This window comes from Carassius carassius, chromosome 15 (assembly GCF_963082965.1).
Source record: "Carassius carassius chromosome 15, fCarCar2.1, whole genome shotgun sequence".
NCBI lineage: Eukaryota > Metazoa > Chordata > Actinopteri > Cypriniformes > Cyprinidae > Carassius > Carassius carassius.
The window spans coordinates 30,838,067-30,848,480 of NC_081769.1; the positions used below are offsets into that span (position 1 = coordinate 30,838,067).

Sequence of the window (10,414 nt, forward strand, 5' to 3'; positions counted from 1 at the left end):
ACAATATAACACTGTTGTTTGTGCCTACGGGCCGAACGGCAGTGCAGAGTACCCGGCCTTCTTGGAGTCTCTGGTAGGGGTGCTGGAAAGTGCTCCGACTGGGGACTCCGTCGTTTTACTGGGGGACTTCAACGCCCACGTGGGCAACGACAGTGATACCTGGAGGGGCGTGATTGGGAGGAACGGCCCCCCTGATCTGAACCCGAGCGGTGTTCAGTTATTGGACTTCTGTGCTAGTTACAGCTTGTCCATAACGAACACCATGTTCAAGCATAAGGGTGTCCATCAGTACACGTGGCACCAGGACACCCTAGGCCGTAGGTCGATGATCGACTTTGTGGTCGTTTCATCTGAACTCCGGCCGTATTTCTTGGACACTCGGGTGAAGAGAGGGGCGGAGCTGTCAACTGATCACCACCTGGTGGTGAGTTGGATCCGATGGCGGGGGAGGAAGCTGGACAGACTCGGCAGACCCAAACGTACTGTGAGGGTCTGCTGGGAACGTTTGGCCGAGTCTCCTGTCAGAGAGATCTTCAACTCCCACCTCCGGCAGAGCTTCGACCGGATCCCAAGGGAGGCTGGAGATATTGAGTCTGAGTGGACCATGTTCTCCACCTCCATTGTCGAAGCGGCCGCTCGGAGCTGTAGCCGTAAGGTCTCCGGTGCCTGTCGAGGCGGCAATCCCCGAACCCGGTGGTGGACACCGGAAGTAAGGGATGCTGTCAAGCTGAAGAAGGAGTCCTATCGGGCCTGGTTGGCTTGTGGGACTCCTGAGGCAGCTGACAGGTACCGGCAGGCCAAGCGGACTGCAGCCCGGGTGGTTGTGGAGGCAAAAACTCGGGCCTGGGAGGAGTTCGGTGAGGCCATGGAGAAGGACTATCGGTCGGCCTCGAAGAGATTCTGGCAAACCGTCCGGCGCCTCAGGAGAGGGAAGCAGTGCCCTACCAACGCTGTTTACAGTAGAGGTGGGGAGCTGTTGACCTCAACTGGGGATGTCGTTGGACGGTGGAAGGAATACTTCGAGGATCTCCTCAATCCCGCTGTCACGTCTTCCATTGAGGAAGCAGAGGCTGAGGGCTCAGATGTGGACTCGTCCATCACCCAAGCTGAAGTCACCGAGGTAGTCAAGAAACTCCTCGGTGGCAAGGCACCGGGGGTGGATGAGATCCGCCCTGAGTACCTCAAGTCTCTGGATGTTGTGGGGCTGTCTTGGCTGACACGCCTCTGCAGCATCGCGTGGCAGTCGGGGACGGTGCCTCTGGGATGGCAGACCGGGGTGGTGGTCCCTCTTTTTAAGAAGGGGGACCGGAGGGTGTGTTCCAACTACAGGGGGATCACACTTCTCAGCCTCCCTGGGAAAGTCTATGCCAGGGTACTGGAGAGGAGAATCCGGCCGATAGTAGAACCTCGGATTCAGGAGGAACAGTGTGGTTTTCGTCCAGGCCGTGGAACACTGGACCAGCTCTATACCCTCTACAGGGTGCTGGAGGGTTCATGGGAGTTTGCCCAACCAGTCCACATGTGCTTTGTGGATTTGGAGAAGGCATTCGACTGTGTCCCTCGCGGCGGCCTGTGGAGGGTGCTCCGGGAGTATGGGGTCCGGGGCCCTTTGCTAAGGGCTATCCGGTCCCTGTACGACCGGAGCAGGAGCTTGGTTCGTATTGCCAGCAGTAAGTCAGACTTGTTCCCGGTGCGTGTTGGACTCCGGCAGGGCTGCCCTTTGTCGCCGGTTCTGTTCATGATTTTTATGGACAGAATTTCTAGGCGCAGCCAGGGGCCGGAGGGGGTCAGGTTTGGTGACAACACGATTTCGTCTCTGCTCTTTGCGGATGATGTTGTCGTGTTGGCCTCATCAAGCCAGGACCTTCAGCATGCACTGGGACGTTTGCAGCCGAGTTTGAAGCAGCTGGGATGAGAATCAGCACCTCCAAATCCGAGGCCATGGTCCTCAGTCGGAAAAGGGTGGCTTGCCCTCTTCAGGTTGGTGGAGAGTTCCTGCCTCAAGTGGAGGAGTTTAAGTATCTTGGGGTCTTGTTCACGAGTGAGGGAAGGATGGAACGGGAGATTGACAGACGGATCGGTGCAGCTTCTGCAGTAATGCGGTCGATGTACCGGTCTGTCGTGGTGAAGAAAGAGCTGAGCCGCAAGGCGAAGCTCTCGATTTACCGGTCAATCTACGTTCCTACTCTCACCTATGGTCATGAGCTTTGGGTCATGACCGAAAGGACAAGATCCCGGATACAGGCGGCCGAAATGAGCTTTCTCCGTAGGGTGGCTGGGCGATCCCTTAGAGATAGGGTGAGAAGCTCAGTCACCCGGGAGGAGCTCAGAGTAGAGCCGCTGCTCCTCCACATCGAGAGGGGTCAGCTGAGGTGGCTCGGGCATCTGTTTCGGATGCCTCCTGGACGCCTTCCCGGGAAGGTGTTCCGGGCGCGTCCCACTGGGAAGAGACCACAGGGAAGACCTAAGACACGCTGGAGAGACTATGTCTCCCAGCTGGCCTGGGAACGCCTCGGTGTCCCCCCAGAAGAGCTGGAGGAAGTGTCTAGGGAGAGGGAAGTCTGGGTTTCTCTGCTTAGACTGCTGCCCCCGCGACCCGGCCCCGGATAAGCGGAAGAAGATGGATGGATGGATAGTTATAATATAGATAGATAGATAGATAGATAGATAGATAGATAGATAGATAGATAGATAGATAGATAGATAGATAGATAGATAGATAGATAGATATTTTACATAGGTGTTTTTGTTATCTTTTAGGACATCAGAGTGCTTATGATCAATGTTAGCATACAGATCTGTTAAAATCACACCTTTTGATACTGTGTTTTTGTTATTCAATCTGTGAAAGAGCACATTCCACATTTCCACTTTCTTTTAAGAGACTATAAAGTTAAAAATTAAATGAAACACACATGAGATTTTTCTGAGGCATGAAAAAGGAACTTCTGTGCAGTAACATCTCAAAAGTTCTGAGCGTGAAACTTCAAACAATGCGTATATCAACAACGAAGACTGGAACAAACCTGTAACTCATCACATTGCATTATTTCAGTAAAAGTATTAATCAACCAATATATTAAAATGAACAACACTTAACTGTTTGGCAGAGATGTTTTTCAATGTTTTCTTATTTAAAATGAACTGTTTTTATTGCACTAAACTGACACTGATCATAAACGTAAAATTATATTTTCATTATATGTCATCATTCATTAGACATCACATGTCTGGTGCTGTTGTTCCATCTAGAACTACCTGATGACTCACTTTGTCATACTTACCTGTCCTCATCTTGTCTTCTATCACTTCAGTCACACCTGCCAACACCTGTTACTGATCCAGCTCATTCTGTGAACCTATTTACTCACCTGTTTCCATCACTTGACTTTCTGTTGTACCTGCTTAAACATGACCTCTGTGTCATTTTCAGTTATTGTGACACATGCATGTTTTGTGTTAATTGTGGTAATTTATTGTATCTTGACTCTTACAGTTTATAGTGAGTTTAAAACACTAACAAATGTATCACTGAAAGTTATTAGTAATATACACATACTAAAATCTATAAGATTCTTGAGAATCTTTTAAAGCTGGAAAATTTAAAGGAAAATGCAGATGTGATGGGCAATACAAGTCCTGGTCTTTGTATTTTCCTTGGAAAATCTCAAGGGTCTGAGCCAGTTATGATGGCCCACATCTCTGAAGGAGACACACTGTAATGGCTGTTATCTGATTATTATATTAGCATTTATTGATAATAGGGGATCAAATATTTCCTTTTTGTTTTAGGTTATGAGTTCCTCACAATGAGGAGATTGCCATATTCTTATGCTACCAGTTTGCATTGAAAAACTATTTCAAATACATTAAAAACTGATGCTTTCATTATCCACTTTCATATTTTATGTTTCCTTTTTATTTTTGTAATGAGCATCAGCAGTGCTAGATTAACTTTTTTTTTATCTGGTGTTGAAATCAACTTGGCTATTAAAGTTTTATAAATCTCAATGAGTAAACCAGATTATCAAAATCACTGGTTAGATTAGATTTTAACTTTGACTCTAAATCAGTGAATTGCTTTCAGTTTTTCAGTTCTTTATTTGCAGATACCACAAAAATAAAATGAAACTGAAATAAGAGCTACATTTTTTGTGATTTGTTTTATAAAACAACATTTATTTTCTTGTAATATTCAGATATGATAATTAAAATATTTAATGGTAAACATGCTGCAGATTAGCAGACAGGCAGTCAATTCATAAAGTGATTTTTTTTTTAGCTTGTATGCATACACTCGTAGAAAACAATTTCAAAGATGCTTCTCATCCAGTATGTGTGTGGTTTTTGACTTCTTATTTTTTGCTAATGTTGGAGGCTCCTTTCTAAAGGGACAATATTTATGACCCCAAATCTTCTAAATTTTCTAATGATTTGATATAGTTCCAACAAGGGTTGATTTTGCACCTACATTTGGCAGATCCGTTTGTGTTTTTTTCAAGTAATGATGCCGGAATTATGTTCTGTTTTGGATTAAAGGGCTGAAAATGACAAAAAAAAAAAGATCAGTTATACCAGAGTTTGGTTTTCTAAACATATCTTAGAATGTTGAACTGTCAGTTCAATCAAGAGAGTGAATGCATAAAAAAGACATGTATGAACCAGTAAATGAACTCCATACAATAATTTCTAATGATTTGCATGAATATGAATCTAAAAACAGACACCAGCAATTTTTAACATTCCATAGAACTGTTTTATTTTCTTTTATCATAAGCATTGATATGTTACAATTTTTTTTTCTATAAAATCATTTTAATTATAAACTCAACCATTGTGTAGCTGAGACAGTATTGACTGTCTTTAGCAGTGCATCTGCATCTGTTCAGTTTTCTTGAATCTTGAAAACTTGAATCAGGCGTGAATATGATTGATGTGAGCTAATCACTATCAGTAAAACAGAAAGGAAAAGCAACATAATAGATGACAGAGATACATGACTGATATTAGATTACATATTTGGGCTTGAAGTGCAGGTCTCTGTCAGACAGCATTGTTCTTTGATAATAGCAATCATTTAACAGAACAACACAGGCTGAAAGATTTTATCATAACACCACAAGAACACTTGGAATGTCCTAAGCTGTCATTAGTGCAACATCTATAGATGTCATGTGGTTTCACTATCTAATGTGTGCGTTGGGACATATCTTTGTGTTAGAAGTATTGTTGTATTTATTTGATTTTATTTTATTTGATTTATCCAAATTTCTCTCAGATGTCTTTTATACACATGAACGTCATTACTGAATTATTTTTGTTGTTCTCTCTATGATACATTAACAGCCCATCATGCACAGTAACAGAAGCTTATTACTGTAATGTCTCTGTTTCAGTTGGATTTATTTAAAAGGAACATAGAAAAATACCATGAAAATCAATGGTCTTATACCATTAATATAACATTATTTATTGTGCCACCATGGACACATTTCACACATACAAACTCCACACAGAAAGACCGTCTGGCTCAGCTGTGGCCCAAACCAGGGACCTTCTTGCTGTGAGGCTGTCTTTTAATTTTTTTGTTGAACTTGGAACTAATTTCAGTAGCACCTTTTTTACAGTCCTGCTCCACATGTATATTCAGTGTACTTATTATATTCATTAAAATAACTGGGTAATAGCAAGGTACTACTCCTGGACCTATTAGTTATTTATGTATTTATATGTTCACTTTCACTGAATATTATTTGTGCTGCTATTAGCTCCATGATATTACGTGTAATTTTGTCACATAATTTTTCTAAAAGGATGTTTAGCAAAAAATATACGCTGCTGTGCTTAAAGACACTTTATTGATTTTCACCTCAGATTAATGACAAAAAAAAGCTAAATCACTGAGGGCAAACAGCAACCCAAAAAGAAAAAAGAAAGCAGACTGAAAGAAACATTTATTAAGAAATAATGATTGCTATATGTTTGAATAATGTTGATGAGATTATTAATATTTGACTTCTTCAGCGTACAAAACATTTTATTCAACTTTAGTTGAATAGGAAGGCATGTCATCCTGGAATGGGATTGGGGGGCCCATCATATTCTTCTGAAAGAACAAAACAAGGTTATTATCATCTACTCATCTACAGATTATTCATATGGCATTACTGGGTTGTGGCAATAGTACAGTAGAAGTGACATCTCTCAATTACAGAATATTAACACAAGGGCTATTAATCTTCATAAAGTAAATATTTCAGAATGTTTCAGACACATTACCTGTGGATAAGGCATCCCAGCGTAAGACATATTACTGTTACAGGAACATGGCTGTGGTCCGTACCTTTCATTTATAAATGAGTCATGTTAATCATATGTTTTAATGAAGCTCAGTAAATGTAAATTGTATTGTAATTATTTTGATCTAATACATATATACTAACCCAAAAGGACCCATAGAATTCATCTTCAAAAGTATAAATCATTTCAAATAAATGCACGGTTTATCGACTTTTAGTTCATTTTTAGGCAGAAATAACAGAATGCAATGTTTCAGTATATCTTGAGCACACTTAATGTACACTTATGTATCAAAGATTGATACATCAATTCTGCAATAATAAAGTGATTGTTTAGATTGTTTGTTGGTTTTGAGCAATGCTGCTTTCTCAGGTTTTGCTTTCTGCAAATTGCAGACATTTACAAAAAATCTTCATGGAACATGATCTTTACTTAATATCCTAATGATTTTTGGTGTATTTTTGGCTATTGCTACACATATACCTGTGCTACTTATGACTGGTTTTGTGGTCCACGGTCACATATAGTCTACAGGTATGTGTATCTATGTTAACTGTCATTATTCACCTAAATATTCTAGATTATGTGCTATTTGAAATGACTCTCTCTCTCTCTGTGTGTGTGTGTGTATATGTTTGTGTGTGTGAGAGAGAGATTTCATATAAGCTAAATGTTCAACAATGTCAATTAAGGCTAGACGCACAGCTTTTAAATTTGGTTTCCTGAAAAGCATTCATCAAGGGAAAGGAATGGAATAAACATTAACCAAATGTTGATAAACATTTATTTTTATTGACCCAAAAAGCTAAATCACTGCAACCCAACAAGTACTTGATTAATTTCAGTTAATGACTTTACAGAGACTGCACAGATGTGAATCTTATACATAATTATAGATTTTCATTTCATACTTTCAACTGATGATTCTGGAGAGATGGGCTAAAGTACAGATCTTTAAATGGAATTATGGTAATTATGCTAGAAATTAATGAATTTAAAGCCAATAGCAAGTAGAGTGAAAAAAATCAACATTTTGAATAAGCATAGAGATTGAGCAGTAATTCATTTATATTTCTGAATGATTTAGTGTTGTGCATTAGATCTTGAAGAGCCGTATTTTGTTTCTTCAGCATAGACAATTTCGCCATTCTTAAGGACAACTGTTTGTTTGCGAGCACCCTTTCCCGTATCGGGTAAAATGCGAGTCATCTTGACTTTAGTTGAATAGGAAGGCATTTCATCCTGGAATGGGATTGGGGGGCCCATCATATTCATCTGAAAGAACAAAACAAGGAGGCTAGTTATTATCATCTACTTGTTTCAGATTATTCATATGGCATTACTGGGTTGTGGTCATAGTACAGTAGAAGTGACATCTCTCAATTACATAATTTTATCACATGGGCTATTAATCTTCATAAAGTAAATATTTCAGAGTGTTTCAGACACCATTACCTGTGGATAAGGCATCCCAGCGTAAGACATATTACTGTTACAGGAACATGGCTGTGGTCCGTACCTTTCATTTATAAATGAGTCATGTTAATCATATGTTTTAATGAAGCTCAGTAAATGTAAATTGTATTGTAATTATTTTGAACTAATACATATTATACTAACCCAAAAGGCACCATGGGACCCATAGGATTCATCATCCCCCAAGGACCAAAGTTCATTTTTGGAGATGTTTTGTAGTGGTGTGGTAAGCAGACTTGTCAGCTGGGAAACAGTAAAAGTAATTTAAATAACTGAACACTTTATTGACTTTTAGTTCATTATTAAGCAGAAATAATAAAATGTAATGTAATGTTGTTTCAATGTTTCTTGAGCACACTTAAAGATTGATACATGATTTCTGCAATAATAAAGGGATTGTTTAGATTGTTTGTTGGTTTTCTGATTAAACATAAAATAAATACAAGACTTGAAAATAGATTTATTTTTATAGATTATTAAATACAGTGTTTTTATATGACATAAATATGAACCAAAATCATACATTTTATATACGACCTTTAAATATAATTGGATATTTCCTTACCAAAGCCTTGTTCAAGCAGCTCTTCCAAGCAATGAAAGTGATTCTAGTTGAGCACCAGACATCTATAAGCACAAGGACACAACAACTCCACCCAAGTTTCTCAAGTTTTGCTTTCTGAATAAAATTGCAGTTAATAAGCTAATTGCAACAGTAAGTTTATTGACAAAAAAAACCCCCCGAAAATACACGACAAATCAAAATAGAGAGTGCTGGTGATCTGCTTGTAACTGTGTGCTTGACAGGTGTCTTTTGTCAAACCCCTCTATTAGATTAGTTTGCTTCATTAGAAAGTATATTGCAAAATAAGTAATCAAAGCTAAGCATCAAAACTTTGACTAAAAGTACTAAAATAGGCCTAAAGTTTTGTTTCTATTCCTGGCAGACCTCCCCACATTTGCAAAAGCTGTTGTCGAAACAATGGGAAACAATGCAGAAAAACATAGTGTTTCTCATAAACCCAACCCTAAAAACTATTCCATAATAGTTGATCAAATAATAGATAATACTTGTATATATATATATATATATATAAATGGAACAACTAAATACTCAACATTTTAGTTTATTAAAAGTATTTTTTTTACTTTATACACTGGTATTTACTTAAACAACAACTTGTTTTTTTTTTTACTTTTGTGTAAATTAAGTTGAAATAACTTGTATAGCCATGTTGCTTATACTGAAATATTTAAGGTAGCAACAGAGTTTTTAGATTAAAACAGGTTGATTTTTTTCTTTTTTTTTTAAATATAAATAAGTCCACAGTTGAAGACTGTTGAAAACATTCATCATCATTCAATATACTTAAACTATAGTATATTTAGACTATATATGTGACTCTGGGATTCATACATCATCTGAAAGTTGAATAATTAAGCTTTGAATTGATGCACAGTTTGTTAGGGTAGGACATACATCTATTGGAAAATCTGGAATCTAAGGGTGCAAAAAAAAAAAAATATTGAGAAAATCGCCTTTAAAGTTGTCCAAATGAAGTTCTTAGCAATGCATATTACTACAAAAAATTAAGTTTTCATATATTTACGGTAGGAAATTTACAAAATATCTTCATGGAACATGCTCTTTACTTAATATCCTACTGAATTTTGGCATATTTTTGGCTATTGCTACAAATATACCTGTGCTATTTATGACTGGTTTTGTGGTCCAGGTTCACATATAGTATACAGGTATGTATATCCATGTTAACTGTCATTATTCACCTGAATATTCTAGATTATGAGCTATTTGAAATGTCTCTCTCTCTCTCTCTCTCTCTCTCTCTCTCTCTCTCTTTCTCTGTGTGTGTGTGTGTGTGTGAGAGAGAGAGATTTTATATAAGCTAAATGGATGTTCAACAATATTAATTAAGGCTAGATGCTTCTAAATTTGGTTTCCTGAAAAGCATTCATCAAGGAAAAGGATTGGAATAAACATTAACCATATGCTAATGAACATTTATTTTTATTGATTAAATCTTCGAGGACAAAAAGCAACTCAACAAGTACTTGATTAATTTCAGTAAATGACTTTGCAGAAACTGCACAAATGTAAATCTTATATATAATTATAGATTTGAATTTCATACTTGATTAATATAAAGCCAATAGCAAGTAGAGTGAAAAAAAAAATCAACATTTTGAATAAGCATTGAGATTGAGCAATATTTCATTTATATTTCTGAATGAAATGGTGTTGTGCATTAGATCGTTGTTTGTTTTTTCTTTCTTCAGCATAGATAATTTGGCCATTCTTTACAACAATTTTTTGGCTGTAAGGACCGTTTCCTGAATTAGGATAATAGCGAGTCACTTCGCCATCTCTTGGAAGAGAAGGTGCACCACCCTTGAACAAGTGTGGTGGAACCCCCTGCTGAAAAAAAAAAAAAACACATTTCACAAAACCATGGGGAGAACATGTCCAATAGAATTGCTAAACTTTTTACATGCTCAGTTCATAAAGAAAATATTCACACAACATTACCTGTGCAAGAGCCATAGCATTTGAGGGTTCATCATCATCTGAATCATCATTATAGATAGGTCTTCCAAACCTTTCATTTTAATAATAATA

At 38.2% G+C, this 10,414-nt stretch overlaps 1 long non-coding RNA gene across 1 annotated transcript; it reads right to left on the minus strand.

The window, feature by feature from the left end:
• Window positions 1-7,124: 7,124 nt before the first annotated feature.
• Window positions 7,125-8,020, minus strand: LOC132157853 (uncharacterized). The gene is made up of 3 exons (XR_009437631.1): window positions 7,921-8,020; window positions 7,756-7,819; window positions 7,125-7,575 (listed from the first exon to the last, which is right to left on the minus strand). It is a non-coding gene; the product is annotated as an uncharacterized LOC132157853 (long non-coding RNA).
• Window positions 8,021-10,414: the final 2,394 nt, after the last annotated feature.